General features: G+C 37.8%; 1 non-coding gene across 1 annotated transcript; it reads left to right on the top strand.

The window, feature by feature from the left end:
• Positions 1–5,361: 5,361 nt before the first annotated feature.
• Trnae-cuc (transfer RNA glutamic acid (anticodon CUC)) lies at positions 5,362–5,434 on the top strand. Its single transcript has one exon. It is a non-coding gene; the product is annotated as a tRNA-Glu (tRNA).
• Positions 5,435–14,198: the final 8,764 nt, after the last annotated feature.

Below are 14,198 nucleotides of genomic sequence, written 5' to 3'. Positions count from 1 at the left end.
AGCAGGAACAACATAGATCTAGTTGTCTTGTATATGGATTGGACACAGCAAGATCAGTTGGATGCAGTATTATTTTATCTTTCAGAGGAATAGATTCTTTGGGCAATCATAGCAAAAGAGTTTCCTCTAAATGTTCATGGGATATAGAGACGGGCACACACAAAGGAACACATTTACTGAAAGCATTTATATAAGAAATACATCTAACTAGGTTGAAGATGAAAATACAAATTGAAAAAAATGAACAAAGTGTTTTTGTAGACTTGATGGGAGACAATCACGTTAATAATTGAGCTGTGATTATGTAATTGTACTTGAGGGTGAATAAGCCAAACCCAAATCCTTTATTGGGAAAATGTGAGGAAATAACATTCCAGGACAGTTTATAGGTAAAGGAAACAGACATATGTCTGTGATTTGGTTCTAGTTTTTAAAACAGTAAATACCAAGAATTAAATGTTAAATCCTTTAACCTACAGATTTTCATCCTAAAACTTTAAGGAAACATCTAGATAATATCCATACCAATAGAATAATTATATAAGAATGTATTGACTATATAGCCACATTTAATGTATATGTATTATTATAGTAAACCCTGGTTAAACACCTTTTATTTCCTTTGAAATTCCCATTATTTGATTGTTAAATTTGTCTCTATATTCTCTTTAGGGAACATGAGACTTTTCCTTACTTCAGCCCTCTGTCGCCTTCCTGCCATATGTACAGGGATAAAGAAAAATAATCTGAAAAAACATTAGTTGAATTCCCAACCAGTGCCCCCATCAAATGCAATGACTGTCCTCACTTATGAGTAGTTTGTTATCTTTGGAGTCTGGATTCCTTGGCTCAAGCTTAAGAACTGTGTGAGGTTAAGGAAAGTTGTGGGCGCCTATATTGTCATTCTACATCATTTTCAATCTCTCCTAATGCTGAATAGTAGTAAGAAATATATATGCATTCTACTCCCAAGAGTCATGTGAGTAGGATCCAGTTTGAAGCTACTTAACGGAGCTGTGATTAACATTCTACTTCAACTCTTCACTAACACATTTTTGTGTTAGTAACCAAGACCTAAAATTGAAGAGTCATAGAATTTGAAACTATTCGTTTCCAAAGTGATTTTGCTCACACTGGTAATTATGAGAGTTGCAATTTGCTCCATTTCCTTGCCAACAATAGATATTTCCCTGTCTTTCTCATTTTTGTCATCCCATGGTTGGCTAAAGAATCACATTTTCCTGGCAGCTAATGAAGTTGGGTGTCTTTGTATGTTATTGGCAGTTTGGATGGCCTTCTTTCTGAAGTGTATCTTTAGGTCCTCTTCCTGTTTGTGATAAATATTCTTGTCTCTTTTAATTTTCCAGTGAGAACAGTAAACACTGTGTGTGTGTGTATTTGTGTGTCTGTGTGTGTGTGTGTGTAAAACCTATATGTTCATATAAATTTATATACACACATTAATATCTCTTATCCCTCCCTGGACTATCGTTTCAACTTCCATGCTATGCTTGTTTTGTTTGTTGGTGTGTTTTGCTTTTTGTTTTTTTAAAACAAGGTCTCATATAGTCTGTTAGCATGTAACTCTAGATGTATATTTTTAAAGATGGCTTTGATCTTATAATCTTTCTGCCTTCACCTTGGGATTATTGAGGTTACAGGCATGCACCACCACAAAAGATTTTCATGTTACATTTAAAATACAGAACTTAATTTTAATACAGTTGTGGTTTTTGCTTGTCTTTTGTTTTATTGGTATGCTCTGGCCAAGAAATATTTTGTATACTTCAAGCTGATTTTTTTTCTATTTTTCTTTCATGTTTACTGCCCAGACTATCATGTATGGCTAAGATAAGAATTCAAAAACATTTTTTTCTCAATAATTATCTAATGGACCAGCATGGCATATATTATAATTCTATACCATAACATGTTTTGGGATGTGTAAGATGAATTGCTAAATGAAAAACCTGGAGCCAGATATTGGGGTAAAAACTGAGAGATTGCTGTGGGCCTCAGGAATATCATAAGAACTCAGCTGGTTATGGCAAAGTCACTACCTGGAGGAATCGGGGAATTCCTCCAGAGGAAGCCAAATCCCAAGGAGTTTTTGGTGTTACTTGGCTTGTTATATATCACCTGTATTCTGTTAGGAAAATCATGTGTGCCTTCATAGATTTCCCAATTGACTTTTCCCTAAGAAAGGCTAACAGTGTGGACTGATCACTCTCTGGATATACACATTCCAGGTATTTGGAGAACAGCCTCAGGAAAGGCTTTCTCTGGAATCAGATATCTCCCTTGGCTACTTTCAAGGACTAGCAGTAATAACAGTCCACATGCAAGTCTCCTGATTTAAGATAAATTCCACAAGGAGACACCACCTAGGTCAGGTGGACGTTAAGTAACAGCTTTACACAATTCAGCTCAGACCCTCCTTTCTTACAGCCTTACCAACTTTATAGACTGCTAACTCCTTACCTAACCACTTCTAGGAATATTTAGATAACCTTCTGTGCTGACAGCTATGCTCAGCCAGAACTCCAGTTCAAGCCTCCCTGTAATTATCATTAGCAGCATCCGGCCAGGTCTATCTTCAAATGGAGGAAAGTACTTTATCAGAGATACCTCTGTACTCTCTAAGAACAGACTTAAGCATCCGGGCTACCTGTTTGAGAAAGCCTGGCGGGTGTGCCAATTAAGCCTTACTTCCTCTTTTCCCAAACCTTACCACCAGTACCAGATCTCCCTTTAACTATCACCAGAGGCATCTAGCTGTACACAGGTTGCCTAGCGACTGAGCACACTTTCCCCCACGCTGCAGAAAAACAGCAAATAACTTGGACAGATAGAAGCTACAGGAAAAAAGAAGACAGTTTTATTTTCTCCCATTGACCTAGCAACTTATAGATTCTTAACACTTTCTACCAACCACGTTTAAGATTATAGTTGAGCACATAAGAGCCCTCTTCTTAGATATTACCTGAATTTAGCCTTTAGTTAATTCATTTCCCCATTGGTCACTTCCCTTTGGGGTTGCAAGTGATATAATTAACGGTTATTGCCTCCCTATGTGATTCTTATCACCCCTCCATTTGACCTTGGAGGCCTGGTTTTGCACTGCTAAGGGAATACTGCTTGTAAGTGTATATGTACCAGGACTTCCAGGGCACAGAGGACAGAGAAGAGAAAAGAGAATGGAAGAACTAAATGGGTAAGAACTTGAGAGGAACGAACTGAGATGGGGAAGAACTAGATTGAAGGGCTAGAAGAGAGGACAAGAGGAACGAGATGGAAGATGAGGAAGAGCCAGATGGGGAAGAACAAGATGAGGAAGAACCAGATGAGAGAGAAGGAGACAGGAGAGGAGCTGATAGGGGAAAGAACTAGATAGATGAGAACCTAGAAGGGACAGAACTAGATGAAGGAATTAAGATAGAACCTAGAGGGGACAGTAGACAAATATAGAGAAATCAGGCAAGGAAGGAACTAGGCATGAGAGCAGAATAGAAGCTGTATTGAGAGAGATCTATCACAGAATAATAATAAAGTGTATGAACTAAGGAGTTTCATGTACATAGATTCATTTCTTTTCATCAAAGATTAATTATCAGCTGGTTGTAGATTCTTACCGGACCCTGGGAAGGGACTATTGAGGGTGGTGGTGCACGCTTTTAATCCCAGCACTCGGGAGGCAGAGGCAGGTGGATCTTTGTGAGTTCTAGGCCAGCCTGGTCTACAGAGCAATATCCAGGAAAGGCACAAAGCTACACAGAGAAACCCTGTCTAGAAAAACAAACAAACAAACAAACAAACAAACAAAACAAAAAAAATCAGGTTTGATCAAAGAAGACCCCCTGAAATCATGACTACAAACATGAGAAAATAAACTTAAAGTAACTACAAGATACATGGCGTAGTTACATATATTTTCTCTGCTCAGACATAAAACAAAAAATATCTTTGACTGGTTTGTGTACAATGCACAGTTTATATTTGTATTAATATAGATATGTATGTTACTTTTAAACTTCTATATATTTTCAGAACAAGAGGACCATACACTAATAAAAAGGGATGGCCCAGATATTCCAGCATTTCAATACACCTTGTTACAGTTTCCTCTGAATTCTGCATTCAAAGTAGCTTCAAAGCTGCTGGTTGTGAAGGAGCAGCCACACAAGCTATCCCAGTCAGTACCTGATTATAACTCTAAATTTTCTCAGACTCCCCATAAGGTTACCAGCACCCCCAGTCAACAGGAAGTATCTGGAGAACTGTGCCCAAGTTCCCAAAACACTCTTTGTGAATGTTTGTTTTCATTTAAGGGGGTGTGGTTGTTATAAGTTGTTATTGGTCATAGATAATCTCTTTCTAAAAAAGAAAGGGGGATATGACATAGAAATGATGGAAAAGGGTAGATTATTGAATCTGCCTTAATCCAAAAAACAGCTATTAATCTCAAAGTATTTTACATTGGATTTTTATTTATTGATTAAGATTTAAATACATTGTTGTTATACTGCATGTATATTTCTACTCTTGTTTAAAGTATTGTGTTTATACGGCTCATTTAAAAATGTTAATATATAATTAAAAAATACAGATTAGTATTCATCTAAAGCATAGAACTAACAAGGCAACTCCACTTAGTTTATCTGGTAGTTAAAAGAGGTTTATTTTAGGGTAACTTACAAGCAGTAAAGGGATGGGTTACAGGTTCTGTGAGAGGTGAGGTGCAGTCCAATGTGGTTCTCTGGAAAACTCCGACTTGGTCTACAATCCAGCATGCAGGATCCTGAGGAGCCAAGAAAGCCAGCATTGTACATTTTGGTCTTAAGGGCTCCCATCTAGGCCATGCCCCAGGGGCTTGAGTTACAGTTATTGGCTGACTCACTGCTGGGGTCAGTGCTTAAGGTAAGGGCTGGTGGGGAAGATGGGTAATCAATGGAGAACTTGAGGCAAGCTTTGAAGTAGCCACTCTTGTAGTAGGTGTTGGAGGGTCTGAAAATGGCCACACACACACACCCAGTTGTACAGGTCACCCTCATCCACAAGTGTGACCTGGAAGCCCTCAATTGGCTCCTCCTGCAGCCCCTTCAGCTCCAGCAGTAGTGCCTTCTGCTAGCTGGGAACCAGCAGCCAGGCCTTGGCAGTGGTAGTGATGGTAGACAGGCCCAGGGCCAGGGCCAGGCTGGGCCACAGGACCAGTATGAGCTCTCAGGATGGACCAGGTCATGTGCCGGCGGCAGGGGGAGAAAGTGGGGACTCTTCCCATACTGAGAGTCGAACCCAGGCTGCCTGGGTGAAAACCAGGAATAAACCTCTTTTAACTACCCCACTTTTCCCACTGTATCTAGTACCCAGCTAGCTCAGTTGGTAGAGAATGAGACTCTCAATCTTAGGGTTGTGGGTTTGAGCCCCATGTTGGGCACCAGATAAAGCAGAGAGCTAACAAAGTAGCACCACTTAGATTATCTGATAGTTATAAGAGGTTTATTTTGGGGTAACTTACAACTAGTGAAGGGGTCAGTTACAGGATTCAGGAGAGGTTAGATCTGCAATCCAGCATCAAGGATCCCAAGGAGCCAAGAGAGCCTGCACAAGATCAGGCTTGTGTGGCTGTTATAAGCTGCCTCACTAGGAATAGTGCTTCAAGGTCAAGGCTGGAACAGCTACCCACTACATTGATCTATAATAGCAAACCTATAGTCATGTTAGTTAGATTTTCTAGATAGGTAATCTTCTAACACAGAATGTGGCATTTAAAATGTTTTAATAACTTAGACGTTTTCTCGATAATGAGACACATCTGCTCCTGGCAGCACCAATCTACTTCAAAGAAGATGATATTGCTGATAGTATGCCTTCCACACTGAAGAAGCAAGACAAAAAGAAAGTGACTGCCAAACTTTGCCAAGACAAGGCAGAACAGTCCTTCAGCAATCCTCCTTCACAGATATGTCTATCAGATATTCTAGGCCTGAAGTGCAAAGATGGATGGTCCAACTCTACAAAGAAACCTTGCATGACTGTCCAGGCCTTGAGATCCCTATCATTAGTTAACATTTTACCCTTCTGGGGTCTTTGATGGAGTTGAAGACAAGATAGCTACAGTTACAGTTTTTTTTAGTTACAATAAAATATAAATTAGATACAAAATATTATACTCACCAAGAAAATATGGATACTTAAGTATTTTCTCTAATTTTGACAAATGCAAATGGATTGTTACTGTAATTCTTACTTAATAACTATTTTGTTGTATATAATTTTACTGTGTTAAAGTTAAAACCTTCCTTTTTGATTACACAGAAGAGGAGAAATGCTGTGGGATGTCCTTCTGTATGCTGTGAATGTGTGTTCCTCTCATTGGTTGATAATAAAGCAGTTTTGGCCAATGACAAGGAAAGATAAAATTAGGTAGTACAATCAAACTGAGGATAGAGACGAAGAAGGGCAGAATTGGGGCAGATGCCAGCCAGCCACTGAGGAAGCAAGATGTGTAGATATACAGGAAAAGATAGGCAGAAAAGAGGAGATGTCAGCCCACTGCCAAAGGAGCAGTAATGTATTACCAGCAGACTTGTAATGCCACAACCACATGGCAACATGTAGATTAATAGGAATGGGTTAATTAAGATCAAAGAGCTAGCAAGCAAAAAGCTTGAGCCATGGTCATACATCTTGTAAATAGTATAAGCCTCTGTGTTTTTCCTTGGGAGCTAGGGTCTACAGATCATGAGTGGGAAAGATTTGTCCTGACCTTGGGGCCAGGCAAGACACAGGAAAACTTCTGGCTACATAGACTAGCCAAATAGTTTAACTAATGACTTTTATTATCTGTTCTAGCATTTAAAGATGAGCATACCTTATAGTTTATTGAATTCAGTACATTTTTAAAAAATTAAAAAGATTCTTTTTTCTATTTATATCCAAAACACAATTTGTGAATTATTTTTAAATTAACATTTCAGAGTCTAGCTAGAATTATTTGATTTGTCTATATTTAAATTAAACTAAAAAAAATTGGCTAATTGCTTTTCAACAGGGCATTATTTCCTGATACTAATGGAGAATTTCTAACACCTACACATTTAATGAATTGGGAAGGAATTCACTTTAGTTGACTGCTGCAGGTATTATTTGGGATAAAGTTTACTTGCTACTGAGAGAATAAGAAAGCTTGAACAGATCTAGATAATCTTTGTATTCTAATCTATTCTGTCCTGAATGGTGCACCCTACAAATCTTGCACATGCATATACAAATATTTATTTCAGTCCTTTATGTTTAATGTTGTTACAGATGTACAATCAGAGCACACAGACTGATTGTGTAAACTCTAAGAACAGTACACAGTAGCTGACAGCCTCTAGTAGTCCCAAGCATGGCAAATAGGGCCCTAGCAGGCCTTGTCCTGCCCCAATCCCTCCACATTTCTAAGCCATTAGAATACATCCCTAAAACTACTTTGCATGGTATATTTCCTTATTGGGACACTTTCTTATACCAGACTCAGTTCTAAGGCTGATCACTACAGTCCAGCTATCAAAGAATTGAAGTCCAGAAATCAAAAGCCCCCTTTGGACTACCTTAATTAACATACTCAATCAAAACATAACACTGCATCCTTGCCCATTCAAACACAGACCTCCCCATTTTTCCCCTTAAAAATTACACATGCTTTCTATCTGAGTCAGGTATCAGCTGCTTTTCTTTCCCACTTAATAAAGGATTGGTTGATGAAAATAGATGTTTTGGCGTGGTTTATTCCTACATAATTTTGGGTGTGGGGACGTTACACCCCATTATGTGTGGTTCCCTTCAGTAGCAATAATTATTAGCACTTATTTTGAAAAGTTCATGTTCCAGGATGTAATATAGTTTTGTGTATGTGGTTTATTAAGCATTCGGTGATGTATATTAGTGCAAATGACCTCATTCTAAGAAAAGCCAATCATATTGTCCTAAATAGTAAACATTTATTTATATAATCTATTTGGAATGCTAAAGCATGTGCTTACAGTTGAAGCCCTGGTGTGTAGTCTTTTACTTTTCTTTCCTCTCTTTGGAAATCAGAGAATAAGTTACAATCAAAGATGATTCTGAAAGTATAAAATGAGGCAGACAAAGAAGGAGAATAGGTGTGTTTATTCAATCAACAAAACATACAATGTACATAACAGAATTAAGTCAAACTATGGTTTTATGAAAACCAAAGATTTAATCATGTTTTGGAAAAACACAGCCTTGAGTCCTAAGAGGTAGGCTTGGTTTGATTATGATGTTGTGAAATGCCCAGTTGTGTGTCATGAATTCCTTTAGTTTAAAAACAAAAGTGATTAAGAATTAAATAGAGGGCCAGGCAGTGGTGGCGCACACCTTTAATCCCAGCACTCGGGAGGCAGAGGCAAGCAGATCTCTGTGAGTTCAAGGCCAGCCTGGGCTACCAAGTGAGTTCCAGGAGAGGCACAAAGCTACACAAGAGAAACTCTGTCTCGAAAAACCAAAAAAAAAAAAAAAAAAAAAGAATTAAATAGAGAAATAGCATGGTTGTATTTAAATATTTGATCAAGTGGAAGAATATCTCTAGACCCTCTGCATATGGGAGAGAGGTGTGTAGCTGGGATCTAGTTGAGGGGCGTCTGGCAGTGTGGTCAGCATCTATCCCTGGTGCATGAGCTGGCTTTCTGGATCCCATTACCTGTGGTTGAACTCTTTGCTCACCCGTGATGCAGCAGGGAGAGGCTTGGTCCTGCCTCAAGTGAATGTACCAGGCTTAGCTGTTGCCCCATGGGAGAACATACCCTTTTGGAGGAAGTGATGAAGGGTGGGGAGGGGGAAGAAGGATGGGGGAGAAGGTTGGGGAAAGGCAGGATGGTGGGATGAAAGGGAGATCTGTCGTTGGTATGTAAAATGAATAAAAAATAAAGGGTTAAACACATCAGGAAACAAACAAACAAAAAAGAAAATCTCTATCAGGAATTATCCCAGTGTGTGGTAGAGAAAAAGCAGTTGGTTTATAAGAAAATAAAGATCTCTCATCACAATGTGAAAGTTCATCAAGGGGTGCATGTATTTTCACAGGGTCCATGAAGAAAAGTGAATATTACAAGAGAAACTTGAGAAGTCCTCAATCTAGACGTCTGGAGTTTCATCACATGCAGACCCATGTTTCCCATCATTATTTTGCAATCAAAATTAAAAGTGATACTTTAATGCTTAAAGGATTAATGCTTAGCACTATCAGTAAACTGTAGCTTTCAAGAGAGAGAAGGATCAATATATGCACTTATACTAATATGTATCAGACACAGCACATTTGTTGAACACAGTATATGTTGAATTCATATTAATTCAGTAATTGCATGATTTTCCCATTGGCCTAAATCACTGGACACCTCAAACATGAAAAACATACCCAACAAATTCTGGCGTGGTTGATATCTCTCATGATCATATATCTGCAGATGTAATGTCAATATTGTATAGAGACTCCTTGGTAGAGATAATCATATTTTAGGTATTCACTCATTCATGCATTCATTCATTCAAGAATTCCATGATCAATTATTTCAGATAATCCCTTTCTATCTAGGTTATATATCTTCGCCTGATCAACCTCTAAACAGCCATCCACAAACTGTCTTTCACTTAGCACTAATACTATCAAAAGAGAATATATTGTGAAAATTCCATGCCAGCATTTACTGTGAAATATGACTTGTGAAATGAGATGTGCAATTTTTGTTATTTTCATTAGAGAGTAAATTGCTTGTGATATTGCTGATAGAAATTAAATGGATGCAAAAAGTTACCACTACCATGCTATGGAGTTGAATTTTCATGAAAAGGAGAGGTATGTCATACGTAATATTTCATTGTTGCTTTGAAGAATAATGGCATTGTTACAGTCTCATTACTGCTGAAAAACACATTGTTTATATGTCTAATGGCAATTTATACAAAAGTTTTCAGCCTATAGTGATCATCACTATCATGTTTCAGTTTCAAGTCTGATCTCTTGAAAAATGTTTCCTTACCCCTCTTTCACAGAAATTAAGAATATTTTAGCTGTTTGGTGTTTGAATCTTTCTTTCGTACACTCAAAATATCAGCAAAGAATGATAGTTTGTGTTGTGTGTTGAAATGAAATAGTGAGGTTGGAAATTGTTTTTGCAGTTTCTATGATATGTCATGTTGATGTTAACCTTTTCAAAAGGAAATGCTTTGGGAAACTTTAATTACAAAAACAGTGCACTCTGAGCTGAAAGGAATTTGGAGGAAAGGTGGGCAAAATGCTTTATATAAGTTTTGCAAGAACATCTGGTGAGTATAATCAATCAGATTAGAGTGCAGCACTTGATTAAAATTTTGTATACTGCAACATAAAATAGCTGTGTGTAATACTGCTCAAATGGCTCATGTGCTTTGTGGACTTCAAGTTTTTTCTCTTCATTTATTTTATATTGAGTTGCACATTAAGAAGCTTCCACATGGCTTTTTCTTACTTTTGGTGAACTCTTCTCTTCTTTTCAGTCTACACCCATCTATGCTTAAAAATTTCTAGTCTTGTATTCTCCCTGTTCTCTTTTTATCTGTTCTGTTTTGTAACTTTCCCATTCCTTTAAGCTATCTGCTAACACACTCCCTCCTTCCTAATTCCCTGATGTTCACAGGTACATAGGTTAAATAAGCAAAATGACCTAAGAATCAAAACTTATGTCCATGTATGAGAAAGAACAGACAAAGCTTATATTTCTGTGCCTGGCATATCTCACATAGTATAATTGTTTCTAGTTCAATTCATTATATTGCAAAGTTCATGATTTCTTCACAGAGTAAAATACCATGTGCATGAACAACACATCACATTTTAATTATGCATTCATCTGTTGATTTGTTTCTAAGATGGTCTTATTTCCAGGATTAGAACACATAGAGTTGAGGAAATAGATTTTTAGTAGTTGAGAGAATCGTGCCAAGCATAAGCTGCCAGGTATGACACAGCTGGGTCATAATGTAATTTTTTTCTCCTTTTTCTGAGAAAACTCCAGAATGATTTTCAAAGTGACTGTATTAGTTTACACTCTCTCCAACAGTGTGCAGAGTTTTCCTATTCCCCATATCCAAACCATCAATTGCTATCATTTGTATTTATAATAAATGTCTTTCTGACTGGAAAGATATGGAATCTTAATTATAAGATTTTATTCTGGACTCCTCACTAACTAAGGATGTTGAACATTTTATTTTTTTTATTATTATTTGAAAATTTTGTACAATGAGTTTTTATCATCTTCATCCTCTCTCTCCTAACTCTTCCCAAATGCCTCCACCTTCCCTTCCCACCCAATTCTGTGTCTTTTCCTACATAAAGGCCTATTTGTTCAGTTTGTATTCTTGTAGTCATGGCTATGTGGTTTTCCAGAGAAGCTTGTTAGTTTCTTCAACTTATCATGGGCTACACTCTCACAGAAAATCTCTCTCTCTCTCTCTCTCTCTCTCTCTCTCTCTCTCTCTCTCTCTCTCTCTCTCTCTCTCATCTAACCATTGCTAACTAATCCTTGGCTGGGTATAACAACTTCCCTATCCATGCTGAGATTTGTTCTGGGTTAGAAGTGCAAAGGTCTGGTGCACATGCTTACATCTACTATGCGTTCATATGTGCACGTTGTTCTACTGTATCCAAAGGAAACGGTTTCTCTTTATTCATCCAACATCTCTGGAGTTTATTCTCTTTCTTTCCACTCTTCTTCAAAGATTCCTGAGCTTTTTGAAGAGAAATTGCAGTGTGTGTGTGTGTGTGTGTGTGTGTGTGTGTGTGTGTGTGTATGTGTATGTATGTATGTTTTAGGGATGAACATTCTGCAATCTCTTACTATCTTTTCATTGGTTGTTTGTGTGTCTCTGTATTGGTCATTACCAACTACAAACAGAAGTTTCTCTGATAAGGATCACGGGGCGGGGGGGGGGGTGTTAATATCTTTCAGATGTCATGGGCCTTCAACTCCAGAAGAGTAATTAACACCTGGGCCTGAGCCTTATACTTGTTATCCTCTAGTGCCTAGTAGGGACCATTGTTTCCTGTTATAGGATAACCCCATTTTAACTCATTCATATATGTTTATAGATGTATTTTAGGAAGCTTCTATGGTAGTGAGTTTTTAGTGTTATTTAACCTTCCTTGATTATTGAACACTTTTTAAGTGTTTCCTAGCTATTTAAGTTTAGCTATTTATTTTAGAAACTTGCTGTTTGAATCACATAGCACAGGGTTATTTCCTGACATTTAGTTCTTCTTTACCCTTGTTGTTGTTATTATCATTCTTTTGTATAGTCTAGATAGAAATGTAGTATGAAATGATTTTCTAGCAAAGATGTTTCCCCATTTGGGATACTCTCTCTTTACTCTAATGGCAATTTTTTTCTCTTAACAACAACTGTTAATGTAACCAACCGTCTTATTAAATAAGAAACACAGAAACAATGTAAAAGAGAGAGCCGAGAAGTCAGAGCTCAGAGCTAAAATCTCACCCTTCCTCCTGCTGTCCCAGCTTCGCGAAAAGAGACCTACTTCCTGTCGGTTCGTTTTTTTAAAGTATGTTGTTCTGCCTTCTCATTGGTTGTAAACCCAAACACATGACTGCCTCGTCACTGTCTGAATGTACAGCCCCCTAGGTCTTAAAGGCATATGTCTCCAATGCTGGCTGTATCCCTGAACACACAGAGATCTTATGGGATTAAAGGCGTGTGCCACCACCGCCACACTCTTGCTATGGCTCTAATAGCTCTGACCCTGAACACACAGATATCTATGGGATTAAAGGCGTGTGCCACCACCGCCACACTCTTGCTATGGCTCTAATAGCTCTGACTCCCCGACAACTTTATTTATTAACATACAATCAAAATAATAATTCAGTACAATTAGATTATCACCACATTTCCCCTTTTCTATTTTAATAAAAAGAAAAAGAAAGCAAAAGGTTATAGCTAACAAAAGAAAAACTATATACAAAAGTACAATAACTATATACAATATATATAAGTAATAAATACCTAAACAGGTATTTGACAAATCAGAGAAAATAATTCCATTATCTATCCTATTTTGGTAATCCCAAGATGTATCTAATGTACTTTCTATCCTAATTAATTTTCAACTATAACTAACTAATCTTCAACCATAACTAACTAATCTTCAACTCCCTCAGAGACCCAAGAAGGGAATAATATTAGCTAACAAAAATAAAAACAGGAAGTGCATGCAAGCAACTTCCAAAAAATTTTGTGAGTTGACAGAAACAGCCAGCTGCCTGGGCAGTCACCTGAGGTTTCTCCGCAGTGTTGGGGCATCATCTTCAGCCTATAGGCTTAGTGTATCTGACAGACTCATTTGTGAAGTAGGATGTACACAAGGTCAACAGTTCAACCTCACATTGGGTGAGAGCAGTCCACGTACCAGAAACACCTGAATTCCACTAGTGTCCTGTCATGATTCAGGATTTTAAATTCTGGAAATTATTGACAGTTTTTAAATTCAGCTGTCCATTCTTCTTGGCTGTGTATATATGGCTTCATCTCAGCATCCCCTTCTTCTCCACATCCCTCTATTAAATGCCAGTCTACTTTTGAGAGGCATGAGCTTTCAGCTGCTGTTCCATTGTACAACAGAAGTCATCGGCCCTCTGCCTGTTAAGCTGCCTTCGAAGAAAAGGGCACCGTACCTTTTCCGGATGCGAAGGCCACTTCAGGGATGGGGCCATATTGTCCTGGCCTCAGAAGATGCCTTTTGATAAAGCCATAACCACACTTGTTTTGGCAAGAATCAGTAGTCCCTTGTTTCGTGATCTGTCTGTCCATTTTGTCCTGTTGATTCGAGGATACTTTGTTGTCCAGTGGCTAACTTTTGCCAGAATGAAAGTTGACTCCATATGCAGTTTCTTCAATGCCCATATTTTCTCTAAAGTAGATTGGTACTGCCAGGAGCCGACATGTCTCAAAAAAGAAAAATTTTCTAAGTTATTAAAACATTTTAAATGCCATATTCTGTAGATCTCTGAAGGGTTTGAAGATGACCTGTCTAAAACATCTCTGCTCAATTTTTAAAACATATCCAATATGACTACAAGTTCTATGATAATGTCTAACTACTAGCTTTCATTTCTTTATATCCTAATAGTTGATAATAA

The sequence above is a fragment of the Peromyscus maniculatus genome, chromosome 14 (genome assembly GCF_049852395.1).
Source record: "Peromyscus maniculatus bairdii isolate BWxNUB_F1_BW_parent chromosome 14, HU_Pman_BW_mat_3.1, whole genome shotgun sequence".
NCBI classification, from domain to species: domain Eukaryota; kingdom Metazoa; phylum Chordata; class Mammalia; order Rodentia; family Cricetidae; genus Peromyscus; species Peromyscus maniculatus.
This window is presented reverse-complemented; position numbering and strand designations above follow the sequence as displayed.